Raw genomic sequence first — 25,616 nt, forward strand, 5'->3', positions numbered from 1 at the left:
GCTGCTACGCGTAGCTGACTTTTTGCTCCGTGGAGCCAAATTGACCAATCATGATCATGTTAGAGTTTTTCATTACTCGGAGGTAAAACTGACTAATTAAGTACGACTTACTCATTACGTGAAGCGAATTTATTCATTAAGAATTTGCCAGACGAGCGTCACGTAGTTGCAAGATATCCTCGGTCACAAAAGTTATGATTCAAAAAAGTAGTTTATGAACTTATTATTAAGATGGACATGCACTCATAAGAAACTCATACAGTATTGTACATATTCTATATAGCTAGGCAGAGTGGTGGTAAACTATGCACACAGTTCTGCGATCTGCAGTGTCCCTGCGGAATTCGACCTTCAGCAAACTGCAAACCAGTTCGGATTTACTTTATATACTAGTAGTAGGCCATACATACTGTAGTTACTGTCCGTTTTCCTATACACAATACTCAGTGCGCTCACCATTGACGCGTGACCTCTACAAAAATAGTGTATGTTAGAAGTATAGGCCATTGCCTAGTTGACGTCACTGTGTAAAAAATAACCGGCCAATATTTAAAGTATTCTCTGAAATTCTAGAAAATATAGTTTTGTAACATGTCCTAAATTTTAGCTAATTTAGGTGTTTGGAAATATTGGTACTTTAGTGTTTTAGGAAGGATATGTAAACGACAGATAACACCAAAAAATATGAAGACATTATTTCTCATAATAATAGGTCATTAATAAGTCATTAAGCTTCTCATTTTCAAGAACGCTAGTTAACAATAAGCAGACTATTGTCTCATTTCGTAAACAAAAGCCCACAGTATTGTTACCTTGCGTTCGCTTTATAATCGTTCACCCAACTGAAACTATAATACCAGCTCATTGCTCATTGCACAGGTAAAACAGACACAAGTGCAGTGTGTATTTAACCAGAGAAGATCTGATGTAACATAGTTGAACTGTTTTCATTGAGTGTTATCTTGGTTTAATAGCTTTTAGTCCTTCAAAGGTCGTGGTGAGTTCTACTGTAGACATGACTGCATCATGATTATTTTAAAGTCAACAACATTCAACAATATGATCACCGTGATAGTATGAGAGTATCAGTACCGTGGGTGTCAGTGATCCTGGCCTGACACAGTAGACAAACAAACAAACAAACAAACACGCCACACACATGACACATGCATGCAAGGTAACATTGACTATGCACTAATCAAACAATGGTATTGATCCTGTACAACTGGTCGTGGTTTATTTACAATCGATTCATTTAAAATCCCCATAGTAAGCATTAATGTTGGCAAGAGTGTTCGCTCTCTGGAACGAGGATGCATCCACTGGCTCCGCGTAATGAAAAGATCTGACATGATTGGTCAATTTAGCTCCGCGAAGCGAAAAGTAAGCTACGCGTAGCAGCTCCACGTTGTGGCGGTTACGGCCAGCCATATATTGATCATGCGAAAATCGTAAAACATAGAATAGAAACAGTGTGGCCGGCTCTCAAAATCTCAAATTGTATGCTAGCCTGAGTCGCACGGGCGAACAAATTCACCATGCGTAGTTGTTGAAAAACGTGAGGATTCATCGTACTATCACGGCAATTTTTAACACGAAGATATAGGGATGATGACGGTGTGCCGTATACATTATGAGATGCTTACCTGATGTTGTATGGATCAAGATAGATATCAATAGAAACTCTAAAAGCGGGAGAAAAGTACAGCCGTAATTAGTTTGAAATAATTACGGATGTACTTAAAAAATCAGCCCTTAACCCTAGAGCTACGAAGGGGTTGGGGGTGTACCAAGATTTTTCATCCTACAAAAAAAACGCGCATGTCTACTCCCTAAGGTAATCGTAGATCCATCCTTTGCGCTCATTTTAATGAACAAATTTTTACCTCAGCACCTTACCCGGACTAGGACCGACCATCAAAGATAACTGTAGAGGAGGAGGGGAGGGAGATGGGTTAGGCCCCCCATTGGCATCTACAGTAAAATCCATGATTTTCATTTCGCTCTTGTAAAAAATTCAAAGAGCAATTGACTTTGTACTTGTTATGTAGGTTGAAATAGTTATTACCTTTTATATTTACGAAAACAATCGGTGAACATCGCAAGTTCATAAAATTTTAACCGAAAATCAATTTTGCCTATACTTTTTTGTACATAGCCAGAAATTCCAAAATTTGCATGGGCTCCCTCACATAGCGACATTATGTGTGAACTGTTTGTACTTAGTATCAGTGTTTGTACCCCCACCCCACCCCCTTCGTAGTCCATGTTACAAAATTTGGCTCATTAGTTATGGTTAAGGAAGGAGATTTGCGTACGAGGGTCATCAAAAATGTTCTACCTGCAACCTCTATCGCAGCTGCTGCAAACAGCAGTCCTTTTATATAATTTCCATGATTTTAAGACTGTGGTCTTTTCTAGCTGGTGATAACATTTTAGTTTTGTGATAATATCTTTTCCCATTTCTTGTTAGCAAAATCAAAATTCAATCAGGATTCAGTGCCGCGGAGTAAATCTATACAACGAAGATATAATAAACCAAATTGAAACTACCATAAATACCATTTGGTCACTTCAGATGACTTAAAAAAAGATAGGGGCATATAAGATCTCCAATCAGTTATAATACGGTATGTTTCTTTAAAATGCCCCAAAAGACATTTATGCAGAAATTTTCTGTATTAGAATAAATGGGGGCTGGAAGCATTTTAAATCTACTATGGAAATGACACTTGGAAATTGAACACCAATGAAACTAATTTAAAAATAGTAAGTGACAAAATGTGCCTTGGTGTTTTTATTTTGTAACTTTTAGCCCGGAGACAGAAATTAAAAGTCATTTCATACATATGGTCCCCAAGCAGATTCTCATAATCTGGATGGAAATGACACATGGAAATTGAACACCAATGAAACCAATTTGAAAATAGCAAGTATACTATAAAGTGGCTTGGTGTCTTTAATTTTTAACTATCAGCTCTGAGACCGAACTTCAAAGTCATGGTCCCAAAGCAGATTCTCATAATCTGGTTGAAAATGACAATTGACAGATATTTCACGGTCACAGATTCTAAAGGGAAATATATCTTCTGCTGAACGTCACTTCACTATACAAAATGCGCGATCAAACGGCTCGTATTACTCTTATAAACCGTAAAAGGGTTTAACTTTGGTATACAGTTGTATTGTTACTTTGGCTGGTGAAACAGGGGCGTTATACATGTACAAGCTCAATGCTATATAGAGCTATCAAAAATTGATTTTCTTTGTAAGGAAAAAGAACTTTGAATATAAATCAATTCTTGAGGGACAGGTATGCTCTACAGTTGAACTTATAAAAAGTACAATTGTAAAACCTGCCGAAGTCATTCATTTTTGTTGTATTATGCCTCTATTAGCTCTGTTTCAGGGCAATTGAGAATAGTAATACCATCCCTTTTGATCTTTACCATGTTGATCGTCATCTTTTTGATCATTTAACAGTTAGGAAGCTGGACTACCGATTGTTATTGTTCTGCAAGGCTCACTCAGTCATTTAATAAGGCAATACAAACGATCGAATTTGGTATTCAAAATGAACACAATTTTGAGTTACACCTTTTCAGTGTAAAATTTTTTTTCTCGGCCAAATGAAAAGCAATAATTTTCATTTTTTCAGTAAATGTCAGGAAAAACTGTAATGCTTGATACTGTATTTTTTTTCAAATCTTAGTGTTAAACTTAGTCGTAAAATTCAGTCATTTAGTGTAAGATTTTCGATTTTGATAGGCTTCAACTCTGCCCGCGAGCCTTTTTTTGGATCAATCTTTTAGCTTTTCAAAGTAATATAGTTCGCTAAAGAAGGATTTTTCCCAACTTTCTAACGCACATCACCGTGAGCGATATATCATAGTTTTGTCAGAATTTCCGTTTTGATTCCATAATTTTTGACTACTAGCTGAAAAATTTTCAAATCTATGCGTGAAATCTTAGGCTAATACTAGCATTGTGGATCGATATCTCTGGGTGCCCGGCCTGGATACAGTGTTGCCAGAACTTCAATATAGCAAAGAAATTACCTAGTGTTTCAATTGTCATGAAGGTGGGTATAGTGCCTTTTGTTTGCGTTTGTTTGAAATTGCTTAAACCCACCGAAAGTCATAATGAAGCAGCCAAAACAATACAAGGTTAAACATGGAAGTTTATAACAACCTATTATAATGACCTAAAGGAAAAATCATTTATGGCAACAATGAGCCTTGCATTGTAAGTCATGGTTAAAATGTGTTGAGTACCCACCCCACCCCCATAGGCCTACATAATATTACATACCGGTACCTTATAATATTTATATAGCACGGCTATAGCTATAGCCTACATTTAGAAAGTAGGTCCTATATAGCGCTAAATTATGACAAATAGGCCTACACAAACCCGAACGCAAGTCTGAAGGGTGTAATGAAAATGCCAACCCGCGATGGGGGGGGGGGTCATTCAAAATTCACCTATTTAAAATCCCCTCTAATAACACGCGAATTTTTCTAGGTTTGGACAGTGGATTTTCCCAAGGACCTCATCCTAGGTAAATAAACAAACAAACAAACAGACAAAATGGTTTTCATAATCATGGAATCCATAGCCCCTATAAATTGAAATTGCAGGCTATCACGGGAGCAAATTTCCAAAATTCACCTCATTTACCAGAATTGGGGATTTGGGCTACCAAATCGCTGGTCAGGCAATCCTGGTTTTCAATGGAAAAGGGACCTGGTTGACAACAATTGAAATATCGATTATTTCTGCTGGTTGTTCTCGAGATAAAGTACTGAGTTTGACATTTTCGGAGCTTGAAGGGAAAAAGGGTAAAATAAAAACGGAAATTCTGACAAAACTATAATATACTAGATTTCGCGGTTCTCGGGTTGGGTGGTTCTCATTATAGGCCTATCTCTAATTACCAAACACCCGTTACCCATATACCCGCCCTGACCTTTTAAACTACAATGATATAGGCCTGCGTCTTTAATAGTGATCAATATAATGGGCTATAGGCCTTACCTGGTTCTGGTCCGATGAGATGCACCTGTAAATTAGTCACATGCACACTGTAATGCTTTGCGATACCCGATACCTATACCCGATACCCGCACTACGCCCGTCGGTACTCCTCGCACACGCCCGTTGATACTCCGCGTACGCGCTCTGCGAGCACGCGATAGCTCCGCGCGCACGCGATAGCGCGCGGACAGACGGACACACTCTCCATAATTAGTATTAAGATAGACCCACACGATGTGCTTTACAGAGGTGGGAAATATCTTTCTTTAGCAAAGTATATTAGTTTGAGACGCTAAAAAATGAATTCCGTAAAAAGCTCACGGGCGAACTAAAGGCCTATAAAAATAAAAAATATCACACTAAAAGACACAATATGATGCTTAATTTTAACACCAGGATTAAAAAAAAAATGTATATCCAAGCACTATGTCTTTAACTGACATTACTGAAGAAAAAAAAATATTGCTTTATATTTGACCGAGAAAATTAATTTCATAGCAAAAATGTGTATTTCTGAATTGTGCTGATTTTAACATGTATCGATCGACTTTTAGCGCGACTATGCATTTCTAAAGAATTGGTAGTCCCGCGTCCTAACTGTTAACTAACTGAACAAAAATTACAAAATAACCCAAAAATGAATACCATGTCTGACTGCTGATAATGCAGGACACTACCTTCAAAGGCAAAATGCAATGATCTAAAGATCATTCCTTGGAAACCGATAAAACTGATTTTAAAATATATCTTACATTATATACATGACTGTCACTGACTTGTTGTATATCACAGTTTACCACGAGACAATAATACGTATTATGGGTTTTTTATACTCACGCATATCATGCAGCTATTGGAAATGGTCTGTTCTGATTCATTTTTTCTGATTCATCATATTCATTCATTCATTTCATTCGGCTGCGAAGCAGGCGACTACAAAGTTTCTCCATGTACTACGATCTGAAGCCAAAGTGGCAATGGCATCTGGCAGTAGAAAGTTGTCGAAATCCCCCAACAGTTTTTGCACATAAGACAAGTAGGATGTTCTTTGCCTTCCAGGTCTTCTTTTACCATGTAATGGGGTGTAGAGAGCATATCTTCTGCATGGTTCATCTTCCTGCATCCTCAGGATATGTCCCAGGAATCGTAGTTGTCGTGATCTGACAGAGTTGATAAGAGGCACAGTGTTGGTGATGGCATAGACCCTTTCATTACTAACATGGTCGGTGCGCTTGATGTTCAGCATTATCCTGTAACATGATGTACCAAAAGCGTTGATCTTATTTTCCATATCAGTAGATATCACCCAGGACTCACAGCCATAGAGCAATACTGTAACACATTCATCATATATTCAGGTATATTTATTAGAACACTCAAATAGCAGCCAAAATGGCTGAATTGCATGGTGAATTACAATAATTACAATCAAATTTATATAAAGAAATGCAAATAATAATAAAATACATAAAAAAAAAAATAAAAAAACCAACCTTGAATTATTGCACAATACATACTCAATGAAAATTTTAAAAGGTACAATCAAAGAATTAATAAATAGCTATAGCTCATACTCAACCGAACTCACACCAACACCATATCTCAAACACATCCCTGCACACACCCCACACACCCACCAACATCCACTGATACACACCCACACTTACCATTGCACACAAACTCAACCAAATAGAATATCAATGTGACGGCATAATAAAAAGATATGATAATATGACAACATGACAGGAGAGGAATTGCACTAAAAGGCTTGGACTACCAAATCACACCAGCCCTTCCCATCCATCCATTCCCACAAAAATGATTCAAACCAAATCACTAGATGGACAGGAGAACACTAAGCATGATTCAGGAGTTCAGCCATGTATGGAACTGGGCTTTCCTTGAATCTTTTGGTTTTCCACCTGTAACTCTTGACTTTAGGGGGCTTTCTTAGGGTCATTGAGGATGAATAGTCAGTGGCAGGGAACCATCTGGAGAATTTTTCAGATGCATGTGCTTTGGAGGCAAACTCCTTGCAAATCTGCAGTCTACGGGAGTGTAGAGGCTCAAGATCCAGAGTTGCAAGGGAGTCGGAGTAAGATTTATACTCCTTTCCAAGGAGCAGCTTACATACACGTTTCTGAATTCTCTCCAGACGGTCCTCCTGGCTCTGAGCGAGACCTGCATGCCATAAGGGGCTGCATACTCTAACACTGGTCTCATATAACCTTTGTAGACAGAGAGGATTTCACCTGCGTTGAGACCTGCTTCTTTAAGTTTGCGTAACATGAACATTTTTCCATTAGCTTTGGAATGCATATTGTCTACCTGGCCTTGCCATTTCAAATCATTTTGGATGATAACTCCCAGCAACTTGACTTTCTGGACTACTGCCAGGGAGTGCTCAGAGATGCGTAGATCAACATCCGGGGATTGTTTTTACCAAAGTACACACTCATGGCTTGGCATTTACTTGGATTCAACTTAAGTTTGTTACTGACAGACCAATCATGGAGAGATTCCAAGCACTGCTGTACCTCAGTGACATCATCAATGGCTCTATTTTCACCTATTGTAAGGTCGTCAACATACTTCCAAACCTTCATTCTGTTGTTATCAAACTCAGTGAGCGCATCATTGATCATGCCTAAAAAGGCAATAGGGCCAATGATAGTGCCCTGAGGTACACCACCATGTAATTCTACCCACTCAGAGTAAGTGTTTTTGTACTTCACTCTTTGTTTCCTCCCAGAAAGGAAGTCTTGGTCCCTTCGTGCACAGAGGCAGGTACCGCAAACCACCTCGCCACGCTTTCCTGGAGACAGGATGCTGATCAGTCGGTCTGATGATGTAGATGTAACCTGTGAAAAGTTGTGAAATATTTGATACTCCATCCATTGAGGACAATGTTTTAATGTGATGTACGCCACTGAACTAATATATAGCTGTTAACTCATCTGAGACCATTATTCATGTCAGTTTGCATGCTTAGAAAAATAACACATTGTGGAACATATATAGTTTCTTGTCAACAGTCACGTATTGTCTTTTAATCCAATTAAGGACGAGTGCTAAGGGGATGTTCATTAATTATAAGTCCGTGGGTAAAATGTCTAAACGGCGTACTAAAAACTGCTTCGTCCCTTGGCCTACCAAAAATTACTTTCACCCCTATCGGTCTGCCAAAAGGTCTTCCTCCTGTTTTCACATGCCAAATTTAGAGGTTCCCAATTTTCAAACCTTTATGATCTAGTTATATAATGCGAGCGTAGTGAGCTAGGAATTTTGCCTGTTTGAATGTTATTGTACTGTTTTGCTACGCCCTTTTGGTGCGTGCTATTTAAAAGTTTCCCCGTAAATGTGTGCCCAAAATCGCTTGCCTCCTCCCTTTTGATCTGTCAATATTGCTTGTCTTCCTTTTTAGCAAGCCAAAATTACTTGCTCACCTCATTTTACCCTCCCCAAGGGCTTATAGTTATTAAGAAGACCACTGATATGGAAAGTCTATAATAATTATAAAGCTTGCATGAGTTGGGTTCGAGTTACCACGAAAACATGTTCAAACTGATCCAAGAAGAACTGGACACCGATGCTGCATCAGTACGTCTAAATATAATCAACTTGCTCTCGGCACAAGCCTCACATTTTCACAAGGAGAAAACACATCACGTTGTCTATATTTAACTTTTTAAATATCCCTTTCTTATTATATTACCAAAAACAAGGAAAAGGATATGAAAAAAAGATACACATTTATGTTGACCAATAAGTGTTTGAAAGTTGGAATCTTGTCACTTTAAAGGCTCAGATAGCGACGTTTTCACGAACTTTTGTGGGACCTGAGAGCACATCGAATTGTATTCTAAAAATGATGAATGTCCTTCTAATATCAAATAATTTTGATTTTTGTTTTTAATTTGCGATATAATAGACATTTTATGGCGAGTGGTTAAAAATTTGTATTGTTGAAATATAACAGTCCTCGAATTTAACACTCATCGCAAAAAGATTCTACAAATCTAATGATATATACTTAAAGTGTATGTAGCTGGGTTGAAAAGCTGTCAATCATGTGAAAATTTTGACCTTTCGTATTGAAGATATAGCTACATTCATTTTAAGTACATATCATTACATTTATCAAGTTTTCTTCAAGGACATATCATATTTTAATAATTTACCATTTTATTTTAATATATCGCGAATTTCAAAAAAATCAAATTACAGAAGGACATTCCTCGTATTCAGAATGCAATTCGATACGTATTTCTTTACTCTGCTAAGGTTGCTATCCGATTCTTTGCTTTTATGAATTATTATGTTAACCAGAATAATAATGAGATCAATTCGGTAAACATGGTAAATTTGACAATTGTGTAGGTAACAGTTTGAGCATAAAGTTTCATGTATATCTTCAATACGAAAGATCAAAATTTTCATTTGATAGTAAGCTTTCCATCCCCGCTACCTACCCCTTAAATACATATTATTAAGGTTATATTAGGCTTATATCGCGAATTTCAAACAATTTCAATTATAGAAAAAATATAGATTCTTAAGATTATAAACTAAAAACTAAAAAAAATTAATAAATAAACGGCCGACCTTGATTTTAGCCAGTTTTGGGTTGGTCGGTGGGCACGGTTGTTTGATAGCATGTAAAACTACGTCATTTTAAAGAAAAGGTAAACGCTGATGGAGCTATTTATCTTAAATCGTGTTTTCATCTTACAAGGGGTAGACACGGGTATAATGGCATTAAAACATCAGAACAGATAACAATGACATTTTCAAACAACTTTTTATCATGAAATGTTAGGAATAACTTATATTATTTGGCTAAATTAAATTTAAAATATATGTAAATAGCGCCCTCAATGTGCACACAAATATACAGTTTAGACGAATAAGTTGGAAAAGAAACGAAAATCTATGTTAAAAAGAGCTGGAAATATATGTACACATTAGTATGTTAGTTGTTGGTATTGTCCAGGTTTAGAATTGAACATTATATAAAATTGAATATTCATACGTAGTGGTATAAATTAAATTAGAAGAATTTTTTGACTTCAACAGTACTTAAAATTTGATCGCTTGCTGGGAGCGCTTTCACAGTTCCAACTGCGTCCTCAGCCGGATGTTATGGCTCTGGGACAACCTACTCATACCCAAGACCACCAGGGGGACGAGGACAACACCTTTGACGTCATCTGCTTCTAGTGTGACGTCATCGAAGGGTGTCAGCAAGCCATAAATCATCAGAGCCATAACATCCGGCTGAGGACGCAGTTGGTACTGTGAAAGCGCTCCCGGTAAGCGATCAAATTTTAAGTAGTGTTGAAGTCAAAAAATTCTTCTAATTGAACATTATATGTTTTGTTAGAAAATGTAATAAACGATCACATCAAACAACCGTGTAGGGGGAGTTCTTTTTTGGCTTCAGGAGTGTTAATATATTAAACCTATTTTAGAGTGTAGCCCCCGGGAAGAGGTATTTTACGCATTATATTAAAACCAGAAGGTATAAGTTTGAGAATAATTCAGAATTGGGTGATAAAACGGTAGAATAAAATATGCTGACAAATTAATAATATAAATCGGTATCCAGTGTAATTAGACAAACATTTCTAGGTTTAAAACTTGGTCAGGTTATTTCTTTAACCTGTTAACCCATTTTATGATATTTCCTTTTCAACGATATTTAATCAGGATACCTTATTAGATATTGAAGTTTTTACAGTAAATTATAGAAGTAGGTTTATATTTTTGTAAGCTATTGCAATAGTAAGTTGATATTGTAATATTGGATTATTTTTCAGGAAAAACATTTTTGTGTTTTGCTAAGCCGCAGATATTCAAATAACCAAGAAAATTATAGTGAATAAAATCACATTTTTAAACAATATGGATCAGGTTGTTTGCCTTCACATCGATACTAAATAAGAAAGGCGTCGTATATTTTCTCAGTGAGAACAAGAACGACGTATCTGCCCAATACAGTGTTCTTGTTTAAACAAAAGTCGTTAGTGAATGAACGTCGTATATATTTTTAAATGCAGATTACGAACATATAAAAACAGTATTAATTTCCACATACATGCTTTTGTCCTTTGTCAAGGCGGATACTTTGATACTTTTTTCGTTGCAATTGAAGCATTTTGTAAATATTGCCCATATACAATTTTGCCGGGCAATTTTGTTTTACCCTTTGACCTATTTTGGCCTATATCTCATTAATATCTCATCGAACCTGCAACCAAAATCTTAATACTGATATACATGTATGCAGATTAAATGCTAGATAAGGGTTTAGGATTGTGAATATAATTTTATTTTTGGTGTTACACACAAACGTCGTAAGTGGCAGATACGTCATTCTTGATTTTGCTTAATGAAGATACGACCGTTAATCATGCTAATGAAATAATAATAAATAACCCTGATCTACTGAAGATGATGTTGCAGCTCCATAATCAGATATTCTTCAGCTACGCTAAAACACCACATACGCCACTATGTGATACACTTTTCCCGTAAACGGAAAAGAAAAAGTGTATCACATAGTGGCGCATTTTACTTTATAACAAAACAGAGTCCTAGGACGCCACATACCGTAGTGTTTCAAAATCAAAGCCCATAGCAGTATACTTCCGGGTCCTACATGTATAACTGTACCCGAAAGTACTGGTGGACCCGACCCTTGACTGTATACTACAAAATAGTGCGATTTAAAGAAAAAATATAACTTTTTGCCCAAATATTTGAAGTTGTTTTCTTCAAGGTGGAGTACCTTATGGCGCTGTTACGAGAGAAGAACATCAATTTCGTTGCCCTGGGCACTTTATTGTTAATTGAAGGTCTTTCACGTGATGCGTTTTAACAAATCAAAGTGCGCAACTTTGAATAATGGGTCGTGGAGGTAATAGAATAATATTTCAGGACCTACGCTAGCTGCACGTACATTTTTGTAGAATTTTTAGCCGAAAATCAATTTTGCCTATACTTTTATACATAGCCAGAATTTCCTAAATTTGCATCGACGCCATCACATTATGACATCATAGCGGTATTAGGTGGGGATAGGGGAGACCCATAGCTATACATTGATACATTTATGGTATGGGACGTTTATAATTGAAAATTATGGGGCTGCAACAACCCTCCTCCTCGTAAGCTCTCGTAGTCCGTGTTATAAAATATGGCTCAGCAGTTCTAGGGTTAAGGCTGTTAGAGCGCCGATTCAAGGGATGAAAAGGAATTTTTTAAATGTGGACAACTAAGACTGGCAATCGGAAAACGACTACTGTTCACTTTATGCCAGCATTCGTGTGATAACAGAAGTAGGAGGTCTTTACGTTGGAAATGACAGCATCGGTATTTTCAAAATATTATATAATATAAAAATGGATTAAACAGTGGAAGATCATGGTTTCTGAAACATTTTCAAGTGGAACCTATAAATAATAGTCTTGGCTCCCCTCTCAGGAAAATATCCAGTTGCTTTAAGGGATCTGGAATGAGCGTTTTGAGCCTTTCGACAGTATTTTTTGTGGGACATGAGAGCACATCAGAATTGCACATCGAATTGCATTCTGAATACGAAGAATGTTTTTTGAAATTCACGATATAATACAAATATTATGACAAATTATTAAAATTTGATATTTCGATTTTTTTCCCAAAAAGACCTAATTTTTTTTGGTTTTTTTGGGGAAAAATCCATATCTTCAATACGAAAGGTCAAAATGTTCAATTGATCGTCGGCTTTTCATCCCACCTACATACACTTTAAGTATAAATCATCAGATTTATAAAGTGTGTATTAAATGTGTATTACATTGCGAATTTCAAAAAATCAAACTTATTTGATATCAGAAGGACATTCTTCGTATTCAGAATGCAATTCGATATGTCTGATGTGCTCTAATGTCCCAAAATAAATACTGTCCAAACGTTCATACCCCATCCCTTAACCTTATTAGGTAAATATATAAAATGCCATATTTTCCAATCAACCGGAATATAATTATGTAAATCAGGCACAATTGTGATTTTAAAACAGAAGTAGGATGATAATTTGTTAAGTCGTCCTTTAAATCTCCTAGTCTAGTTTCAAATTCTTTTAATGCCCATGGAAATGTAAAAATATGATCGACTATATTAAAGTATATCGTCAATATTATGATTATCTAAAGAATCGCAAATTTAAAGATAGAAAGAGCTTTTACTAGTTTCCATTTGGGTATGCTTCAAATGTAATTTGCTTAATGTATTATATCGCGTCTAGTATAACTAAGGGAAGTCGATTATGCCTCGGGTAGCTTATACATGCATCAATGTGTAAGATCATATTTTGTGAATTTTACTAATGTAATTTATTCACATTACAGTATCAATCATAATGTTGCAATATTTGCTACGTTAAGTTATAAGACGCTATGTTCATATGAAATTTTTTTTATAAATACGAGTATATGGATCCAATTGATTAAAACAGCCCGCAAACATTGTAATTTACCCATAAATCAATATTGTTCTTATTTAGAAAATGATAATAATTAGTTCGAACGATGTTTGGTCGATATTTATTGTTTCTGAAATCCATCAATTTACTATTATTAATATTGATAACGTTTGAATATAATCATATTAACATTTATTAGGATTAATTACTCGGTTGTTATAGTAACAGGCAACGAGACAACATCGACGGTTGATCCAAAGATCTACAGACTTGACATTTAATATGGAATATTTTTCGCAAAGTTCCGAGACTGGTCTGGGTGGAGTCTGCATAGACCGCAAGGGCTAAATATTAATTGGGGTGTGTCAGGATATGGTGTAAAATAATCTGTGTGATAGAAAATGTGCTTTCGATATGTTTACATTATGGTGTTCATAATGTAGCGAATTTGCCTAAAATGGCGGATTTAGGGAGGCTAAATTTGAGCTTTGTGGGGGACACAGTTTCGGACTTTATGCAACGTGGTTCTGTTACTATCAAATTTATAGGAGTTTGAGGTGATATTTCTTAAACTTCGTCAGCAACTGGCATTCATCACAGCTGAAATACACTTACAATGTACCAAGTTTTTGAACAGGGGAGGAGCTTAAAAGTAGGGCTCTTAAAAGCTGTACGTACTCAGAAAGTTTGAATGGCCCTCTGGGGTCAAATGTTATAAACTTACCATACAAAAACAAATGTGCGGATTCCTGGTTGTCCAATGAACTCACACTGTTTCTTTGTGTACAGTAAGTTTATAACATTTGGCCCCAGGGGACCATTCGAATTTTCTGAGTGCGTACCACTTTATAGAGCCATATTTTAAAGCTCCTCCCACTTTCAAAACACAGGTGCATTTCAGTTCTGACGAACAGTTATTGGTATTTAGGTTCAATAGAATTGCCTCAAACCTCAATAAATTTGATAATATTAGAATAATGTTGCTCAAATTCAGAAATGTTACCCCCACAAAATTCAAAATCAGTCTCCGTAAATCCGCCATTTTAGGCTAATTTACTACATTATGAGCGCCATAATATAAACTAATGGAAAGCACATTTTCTGTCAAACAATTATTTTGCACCATAACCCTAGTTAATATTTAGCCCGTGCCGTTTATGCAGACCTCTACCAGACTAGTTTTGGAATTTTGCGAAAAAGTATTCCATATTAAATGTCAAGTCTGTATGTCTGAGGGGTCTTAATACTCAAAATATTTCTCGCAATGAATGGAATGTCGAAAGTCATTTATATATTGTGATTTGTGATTTTATCCTTGTAAGGCAAAATCAGAAGCCGGAGTGAATGAGAATAAAAGTTTAACAATAAATCGACTCTGTAAGCATGCGAAGGTTTCCGCATACCGAATATGGGTGAATGGATTTTGTTATAATAGAAATTAATACTTGTCGTCCATGACAAGAAGGAATGCATCACGATTTCATGATATCCTGCTATTTTGCATACAAAATATTAATGAGACGCTAAGGGAATGGCATAATAATATGTTTCAGCGAACTGCATACGACCGACACTGTTCAATTGCCTTATTGTGATGTGGCGGGAGTTTCAAAAGCACGTGCCCTGAACACAATATGATGCGTGAGCATTATTACCGGGCAAGGAACAACGCAGACAAATAGCCTGGCAATTACGTCACATGTAAACACAATCTATAGTGTGATCAGAGCATTATAGTCTGGTGATCATTTATAGTATGATCAGTACGAAAAATTCAGAGCGATTATTAATGAACTACCCCTCCAACTGATAGTAAGAATTACCAATGAACTAGCCCTGCAACTGATAGTAAGACTAGGTTCCTGTGACCAGTCATTGTCCGTAATGACATTGCACATCCGGAAAGGAAATCAGAGAGTCTGTAAAGCAGAAACTAACAGACATGCTGAAAAAGACAGACAAAAGCCTACTCAATGGAATCATGAAGATATGGATATATAATAATGCAATCCTACCCAAAATGACATGGGAGTTTACCATCTACAACTTCCCAATTACATACATTAATATCATACATTTTTCTTGTGTACCTTTCGTCTTGGTTTTCATCTGACTTAGTCAGACTAGTATTTCCACTTAATCGTAGATCATTCATTTAATGCGCTCATTTCAGTGACAAACATGTTAAAACACCACCATATCCGGGGGTGAGACAGAAACCCTCCCTCTCAAGAGATTTGAACAATTACGGTGATATACTCACGTTTTAGTGACGTTCACCACTACACTAGTGGTTTCATCAGACTTCAAACTCATCACATCTGACTGCTTGCTTTTATAGGCAACAGAATGCACCGTAGAGTTGGTCAAAGATGTTGTCGAGTGCATAGCCCCCCTCGTCCTTGTTTAGAGTGTCATGGCCTTCTCGGCGGATCCAAATGGCTTCTTTCAGCCACCTGGTGGTCTTGTAGGCTTCACGATCAATAACTTTGGAGTCCTCTCAATTGATGGAGTGAAGCCGACAAGACCACAAGGTAGCTGAAAGAATCCATTTGGATCCGCCAAAAAGGACATGACACTCGAATCAAAGACGTGGGGGGCCTAAGCACTCAACAGCATCTTTGATCAACTCATCATTCCCTTTGCGGTGCATTCTGTTGCCTATAAAAGCAAGCCGTCAGATGTGATGAGTTGCCAGTCTGATGATAATACCCTTGATGGATTATCCAAGCCCTTCTCCAGAAATCCCACTTGTCTAATACTATAGTATATTATATGAGTATGCTAAGCGCTATAACGGTGAAAACGTCTCAAAGCGCCTTCAAATGTCTCGTTTTAATGGATTAAGGGAATATGTAGAGCATATCATGTTTTTGTATAAGCCCCCGTCTACGCCTTAAAGCAGAAATCGAATATGATATTGTCACTACAATTTTCATACAAATCATAGCACATTAAACAAAATAATACATATGTCTTTCATTTGATTTAGTACAGGTCCCATATTGCCATGTGTTTCGCATACTACCAGAACCCATCCGTCTAAAGACTATTATTATTATGTAAAGGTTGTTTTCAATAAAAATTTCTTCAGCCCTGCGTTCAAAACCATCATTTCGCATCTTAAAATAGAGTTTTATTAAGGGAGTTTAAAACCAGTCTATGCTAGTTGCATTGATCAAAGTCTATCTTCTAACACTCTATACTGCTCATAGTGATACAAAATTAGTTGTGTTCCAGTTTTTTCAGAATTATTATGTTTGCCAAAAAAACAAATATTTTAGTAGATAAAGGACAACTACATGCATATATCATGACTTAATTGTCAAAATAATACTTTTTCGAGGGGAAAATTAAACGCGTTGTATAAACCACGTGGTCACTTGCAACGTTCTCCGTGCGTTACACGTGGAAGTTTGCACATCTATTTTTATATGGCCGATCTCACACGCATTTCATTGGGCAATTTCCACATGAACGGTACGTATGAATGGAGTCAAATTTTCACACTTCACTGTTGCTTTAAGGTTATTAATTATTTTAAACTGTTGTGATTTGGTAGCTTACAGCATCTTACGAATGGTAGTGAGCTTTGGCAAAAACTGCATTGCTCAATTCATAGCGAACGTGTAGAAGAATTAAAATATCACAGAGATACTTTTATAGGTGCTGCGGTTCTTGAGTTACGTTGTAAAGAGCGCTGAAACAACAACACTTTTGTAAAACGTACATAACTCATTAACAACAATAAATTAAGCAAGTTTGCAAGGTATACGATTTGTAGAATGAACTTTTGCAAAACATCAAGGTGTTAATGTTCAATAATATATTGATCTAGATAATGAAAATCGATTTTTAGGTTGCTTCGACCAACAATACCTCGTCTACCCTTAAATAAACATTTCTTTGAAATAATGTTGATCATACTTTTCGTCGTATATTCAATATCTTTAGAGAGTTTGCGATTTCCAAACGCCGTGATCGTACGCCCGCGGATCTATTTAAAATTACTCTTTGAATCAAAGCGAGATCGCGTATTTAGCCAGCTTTGAAAATTTTGCAAATTAACGTGGACATGAACATACGAAGAAAAGTCTCAACATTAATATGGTCCTTTTTGTTTTGTAAGAAATCATTATAGTAAAGCAACATTGAGGTGTGAAATACCCATGGTTCTTACGTACAGATTGTCCATTGAAATGCGTATGAGATCGGCCGTATACAAAATTAGTTTGCGATTTGCCTTTTTGAAACAAACGCACGGTCCACGTTGAAATTTACATTTTTACGGCGTGACCAGATTAGATGTTAGTCTTTGTTCCAGCCGCCATGTACCCCTTCGTGACGAATGAGCACAATCCAGCTTGGACCCGATCTTGCGCCCGTCAATAAAGTCTCAACTCACGCTCGCATAAATTTACATAAGCGTGCGCCAGTCACACATTACGCAACGTACAACTAGCGTAAGCAGTTCGCCCAAATGGTGTGTATTCTATACTCCTCCAAAAAAAGTATCGTTACACTTGGAAAAATAATCACAATTTCAAAACGGAACCATATTAGGGTAAATTTGTTTTTTTAATAGATGAATCTCATCCGGCACATTATGACACCCCATTATATCCAATGTGACCTCAGGAAGCAAAGTTACAAGAATTTGATAGACGAAAGTCCAGTTTTAAATGTGAAAAACTGGCCTATTCAGAACTCCACGGGCTAGACTCCACGGGTTGAATGTGATAAATGGCTAGGTTGTGCGTGCCTTTAATTTAAAACAAAAGCAACAAAAGAAAACTAAAACAAAAGAGCTGACAAATAAAATGGAAGTTATGAAAAGTACAGAGAAGTAAAATCTGAAATAAATACTGCTTTAGATAAAGCTTGATTAAGGGTGGTCTTAACCCTGGAATTATGGAAACTTTCGGGCTTCATAACTGCTAAATTATTAGTCTAAAGAATATAAAAGTAAAAATTCAAAGAACAGACCTTCCAGAATAGGTAGTCGTTAATATAAAAGTATACATTTTTAGACTGGAAATGACTTGCTGAATTCATCTGTGAGGTCCAATAATTTGCGCCAAAATGCTCATTTTTGGAGAAAATCCAAAAAAACGTTTTTTTTGGCCCAAATTTTTTCGATAAAAATATCTAGGGACCGTTTTTTTATTTAAAAAAATTTTTTTGGCCAAACAATTTTTTTGTTACGTTGCACGAAAAAATTTGGGCCAAAAAACCCGTTTTTTGGGATTTTCTCCAAAAATGAGCATTGTGGCCCAAATTGGACCTCACAGATGAATTCATCAAGTCATTTCCATTCTAAAAATGTATACTTTTATATTCTTTAGACTAATAATTTAGCAGTTATGAGGCCCGAAAGTTTTCATAATTCCAGGGTTCAGACCAACCTTAAAGAAACTGTGTTGTCTCTTTGTTGCGCTTGTTGGAATCTGTGTGCGCCTTGTATAGGCCAGTTTGTCACTTCGTCTATTCAATTGCTTGTAACTTTACTTCTTGAGGTCACCTTGGATTCAATGTGGTGTCATAATAACTCTAACTATAGTATTGATATGCTTAGGACAACCCGGACATAAAGACGGAACGAACTTTTTACACACCGTTTCGGGACGGGCGAACGATCACGAGCATGTTGGGAATCATAACTTTTTATATACATTATGTACTAATAAATCCTAGGTAACATCTGAAACACATATTAGCATTTATTACAGAATTACAGGGTTTATACATAGGTACAAGATTTGAAATTATAGAAATGCTAGAGGTCAATGGCTTAATGTTAACTAATCATTTAAAGCTTGATTACGTTTTGCACGAAGGATCCTTTTGCCAAGGGCACCAAAACACCGGCCTTTTATCATTGTGTATGTAATGTTGCGCACAATGTATAATGTTTGAATATCAATAGAATAGTTTACAATAGCATATCAACAGAGGGGTTGAATTGCACACGGGGTACAGATGTGAACAAGTGGGCAGTGACACAGATGATGAGAGATAATACTGTGAAACCGACCAGATAGTTTCTGAAGTTTCTGAACTGAATATCAATAGAATACATTCATACATCAACTATTTCATAAATGAACAGATTTTTTCCTCTAAGACAATTCTGTTCATGTTCTTACATACTAAGGCTGAAACAATATGACATACTGCTCTATCAGGCTGTTTGCTTACATAAATGGGAGAAAAGGAGCATATTATTATAGAATGTGATGCTATAGATAATGTCAAGGACTTACAATAGAACATGTAATTGTTAGAACAATAACTGCAGGATCAAACCTGCCATCCTGTCGTCAAACCAGAAAAACAGACACATTACCTTTATTGGCAAATAACTTGCCAAATACGAGTCTATAGAGAATAAAATTTAGTTCGCTTTTCAGTCTCTCTAAATGGTAAACTTGTATGCATGTGAAAATCTGCGGCCTTGTAAACAATCACGAATAGTTTCAAGGAATGGAAAACGATAACTAAGTAGAGGCTTGCAAGGTTAGGCTTTTTATCTTTTTGATTTTACATTTATCTTCCTACAAGTTAAGAAAGAACCACTGTTTTTGTTTGTCTTCTTTTCCTCCATGTTGAATTAAATGAACTACTTCATGTCAACGATCATTGTTTGATGCATCTCAAATGAACAAACTATGATTATCCTTTATAGACGAATCCAAGTAGCCAAGTCATGGTCAGGATTTGGTCGGACATCTTTGGGTAGCCGCTAGCACCAACCTAGTGGTTTGAGCGTCCAATTGTGCAAACAAAAGCCGCCTAACACCTAGAGAAGATGCAAGGACGAGAAGTACATCAAAGCATAGATACCGCGTGTAGTTAATCCGATTATTATGAAAGGTGGAAGATGGAATGCAGTTTAAAATTTCCGCCAAGGCCGAATCATTTCACATTTTGAGTGCATTGTAGCCGACGGCTACCCAACTAAAGGCTGCTAGTCAGGTGTAGGAATGCGTGAATTTAGATTCGTCTATAAGTTGATATTAAAATTATCACAAAACTCTATGTTTTAAAGCGGGTAGGGAGGTAATGGAGTAGAGCTGTTCTGACCCACTTTATAATAAATCTAGAAGATTATGTTTTTCCTTATTCTATAGGGTTTGATAATCCATATGCCATGATAATTGAATGAAGGAGACAGACATACAAAGGTTTCAACGATTTTTAAAGACCAAGCCAAAAAGTTACATTGTCGGTTGCCCAAACTTACCTATCGCCAGCTGTTTACTGTTCGACGAGGCTTCATATAAGAACCACTATGATTTAATCGGACATACTTGTTTGGCGCCAAAACGTATATGGGACTTTCATATCCAATGAAAGTATAATGCAAACAAGAAAAGAAAAAATGAATAGTGGGATATGAATCCTATACCTGACATTATTGTATGCTTAACAAAGTTGAGCTTCATATCGAAGTGTACTTTGAAAGAACAGCTTTTTACTGTCAATGAAGATTTAAAGAAGTTGTAGTGATTTTGTTTGTTGTAGTGTTTTTTCCATGTTTTTACAGCTACGTTTGAGCAGACCCTTTGTTATTCCTTTTTTCATTTCCAGAGCTTTGAAGGATTTATGCAACTATATAATAGTTTTCTAATTGACGAATTTATTTCCAAAATAAGTGTTTTGTATTAATTTGCCCAATGAAAGATACCGCATGTTGAAGGTTAAACTTCTCTTTTTATTCTTTTATTTTCACTGTATTGTAGATATATTTCATTGGATTTAATCTCTTTTGGAAACAAATGTCATAAAGCTACTTTACCAGGAAATCTGTAATTTCGAAATAAGGTACACCTGAAAGACAATGACAAATAACAGAAAACAGCAATACCTCTCTTTCTTGTTCTGCACATGACTCAATTTCTAAAAAAAATACCAACTTAAGCTTCCGTTACACCGGTACCGCATACAGACATTACTTGCATAACAATGTTCCACCTGAAATTCTATTTTACTATTTTTTATTATATAATCATTGCCGAAAACAATCAATTTCATATGGGATTGTAAACCATTTTCACATTGAAAGATCTGGATCTGAGTTTATAGATATTGCTATGCATCGAGTGCCTTACTTGGAAGTGTTTTTTCGCTCCCATCAATAATACTTTCCAATCGGTGTTTCATGTTTTACAAAACTTATATGCAGCGTGAATGTTTTCATGAGTAGCACATTGTTTAGACAGATGAGCACAAAAGAATGCAAAGCAGTTTTAAAAGCCAATAAGTTGAAGGCTTTTAGTGTTTTTCAATTCAACAAAGAAATAAAAAACAAAACTATAAATGCAATAAATTTTCATATTTTTTACATTTTATATTTGTGTTCTTTACAATTCATTTACCAATTTGCCATCATCGGTTTAATATTTTGTTTGAAGTGCTATGTTTAGTGTTATTACTTAAGTAGTTTTCTATTAAACATTCTGTAAACATATGCAGATGTTTTTATTAGATTGCTATTGGGTTTAACCGAAGTTGAACCTTTTAGTGGGTTGGTCCGATTATGTAAAGTCCCAATGGTACATAAAGTGAACGAATTTGTGGCAAATCTGCCAAAGATTATTGTCGCCGTACGCATTTTTCTCTAATGAACCTTTTCAATAAATGTTTAATTATGTCTTCTGAATAATGCTGGCTCTAGGTGATTGCAGCCTACCTATACACTGCGTGTCTCTTTGACGCCAAACATTTCCTTTCCGTGGTTCATTTATACAGCCCCTTCTTTATTTTTAGAGGACTGTTTTTTATCAAAATAAAACGTTGCTTCTGTCATACTAAGCTTTTATGCTATAATTTTCAGCAAAATATACACCTAAAAACACATTTTCAATGAAAAAGTAGTCCTTACGGAAAGAATACAATTACGAACAAAATCATCCAATTATGATATTCGATACTATGTTTTTAAGTTTCAAATTACAATAAAAGTATGTTATTAGTACAAAAATTGAGAACAGAAATTTGATGCAAAACTATCAGATTAAGAACAAATAACTGTAATTTACTCCTGCGCCCCTAGCTTAAGTCGTGGGAGATTTGCTACTGTTATTTGATAGTATTTGCTGCATTTTGAATTTTAGAAAAGTGAACGTAAGGTAGAGAAATGTGATGGTGTAAAGTTAATCTCGGAGGACTGTACTGTAAAGCCAAATGTAGGATCAATATACAAGTGATGTGGATGAAACTTGTCGCCAAAAGGCTGAATTTTTCAAAAGGTTTTAGAAAGAGTATGGCAGGAAACTGATTAAAGGTGTCCAGATATAAGGAGGACTTGTCATGACATAGTTCAGTAGTTATAGATTAAGCTGGTAATTGTTGGGGAGAACAAAATCGTAATTACATAATGATAAAATTAAAACCCTGGTCCTACAAAGGGAGGGTGGTGCCATCCGTCATACAAAAACGCTCGTGTTTATGCCAAAACGTCTTAATATCCTTTGCACTCATCTTAGTGATATTTTCTTCAATCTCAGCTCCTTTGAATGCGTTTAAAGGTCGGTCAAATAATCCGTTCCTGTTGATACATATAGATGCTTGAACACCCTGCCCGGATATTCGTATGTAATAAACCAGGTGGTGGTCGCCGTGCATCCTCTAAATTCAGTAACTTTTCATCGTCAACCGTGTAATTGAATGGGATTATTTCGAAATTTTAAAACGCTTGAAATATCACAAACAAATAGGCCTATGTAAATAAATAATATAAATATAAGCTAAAACCGTTGGGGTTCGATAATGAACCCCACAAAACTAACCGTGTATATGGAAAAAGCCATACGGCCGGGCGGTTTTACAAGTTGCCGGCTCTATCATGCCACTCGCCGCCTGTAATAAACGTTGACATCTATGGTCGTTGATGATAGCTTGGTTTAAGGGGGTACTACAACCGTCGATAAATTTGTGTCTATTTTTGCATTTTTCTCAAAAACTAATAACAGAGTGGTAACAAAAGTTATGTATATTATAGGGGCAAGGAATCCAATTACCACTCTGGAATTTCAGTAACCCAAAACAAGCGGATTGTTATTTATGATAAGAAATAAGGTACCGCTAGGATGTACCTCATTTTCTATCATATATACTGAACCGCTTGTCTTGAGTCACTGAAATTTCAGTGTAGTAATTGGATTTCTTGCCCCAATAATATACATAACTTTTGTTACCAGTGTATTATTATTTTTTGAGAAAAATGCAAAAATAGTCACAAATTTACCACAGGGGTGTAGTACCCCCTTAAAGTGCGTCAATTTTATTTGTACTAAACTTTGCACACGTATTTCATCACATAATCTATCTCTGGTTATGTTTTCACATGAACTACTGAACAATGAAACGTGGTTCTATGACTGGAGACTCACTGGACTTGTCGATAGATTATGTCAACACATCTCGGTTACGTTGGAACGATGACAAGCTTCTTTGACGATAGAAGCTCCTCCCTGGAGAATCTCACGTTGTTGACTATAGAAACATCTTAATAATGCGTTCTGAAGAGCAGGCTCCCATTTGAGCCATTTGATACCCATTCATAGTTATCTAGGTGTTTGCTATGTAGAATTAATTTGATGGACTTGATGGATGTGGTCACACAGAATGGGACCATAACCATATGTTTTCGAATTATAATGGCTTAAAGGGAGATAATCAGTTTCTCCTTTTGTCGTTACGTTAATTTGAATATAGGGGGAACTTTTAAGGTACACCGTTAAATGTTAGAAGAATTAAGTGCAATATCAGATATTTATTTAGTAGGGTTGGCCACGGTCAAAATTTTTTTTGCTGAGGTGAAAGGACTTTGGTTAGAGGTAACAAAAATGCATTTCGAAAATTCAGCTGAAAAAGTCCGTTGCCATGGCAACGGCCCGATTTGTGTTTTTTACATTTTTCGCCTATTTTGGAGCTAAAAAGTGATAATTGCCCTTAAAAGAACGCCTTGTTGCCTTAATATACAAGTTGGTATTTAAAAATAAATTATATCATAAAAAAGCCCTATCCTTGTTCTATCCACAAACGAAGTTGTGTTTAGAGATTCGTTTTATAAATATCGATTTCGGACCTGGCAACACTGCAAGTTTTTCAAATTTGAAAAATGCAATTTTTTACCGATTTTGGAGATTAATTAACGAAAAATTAACTTTAGGATTTTGTCGTTATGGTTATTGGTAGAACATACCTTGCCCACAACATATATTATAAAAACAACTTGGGGAAATTTATTTCTCTAAGGAAGGTGTTGCCAGAAAAACATACATTTTGTAAAAAAAAATGCTGCAATTTGCGCTAGATTTAGCACATGTGATGTAATGAGTTGTATGTAGAGTCACTTTATCATCATGGTCAACGATTCTGAATGTTTGGAAACAATAAATGAAGTTTAATCTTAATGCGGTGTTGCCAGATGCCCAAAATTATGAAAGCTACATTACGCAAAAGAGCCCAAATAGGTCAAGTTTTCATGTATGAATCTAGTCAATCCAGTTAAATCACGTCTATTATTATAAATCATGTTATCATAATTTTCACCTGTTCTGAATGTTTGGAAACAAAAAAAGTTCATCATACAGTGTTGCCAGATACCAAAAAGTAGAAAAGATAGGTAAAATTCTGGTTTACCCTGTGCACCCTGTGTTTACAATACAATTCTGGTGAACCCTGGGCACCATATTTTCATAAAAGGATTTTTTTTTCTAATTTGTCCCAAATTTAGTACATGTGATGTAATAAATTGTATGTAGAGTCACATTATCAGCATGGACAACTATTCTCTGTTATTGTTATTTTTTTTTTGCTCGTGGAACCATCACACATGATTTAATCGAATATTGCTGCATGAAAAATGGTATGATTTTAATATAAAACTGTTTGTTGTGTCTATTTGAAAGTGTCTAATTGACGTTTATCTTTAAAGTAGTTACAAAATCACCACTTGAAAAGGTATAAAATACAAGAGAAACGCAATACGCATTGCTAAATCGGAAGAGATTTGCGATAATGTTGTTTTTAGATTACCAATATTCTTAACAATTAAACAACATTTGCATTAAAAACGGTTGAAAAACAATTAAAAAAATAACAAATA

Source organism: Amphiura filiformis, chromosome 3, assembly GCF_039555335.1.
Source record: "Amphiura filiformis chromosome 3, Afil_fr2py, whole genome shotgun sequence".
Lineage (NCBI taxonomy): Eukaryota > Metazoa > Echinodermata > Ophiuroidea > Amphilepidida > Amphiuridae > Amphiura > Amphiura filiformis.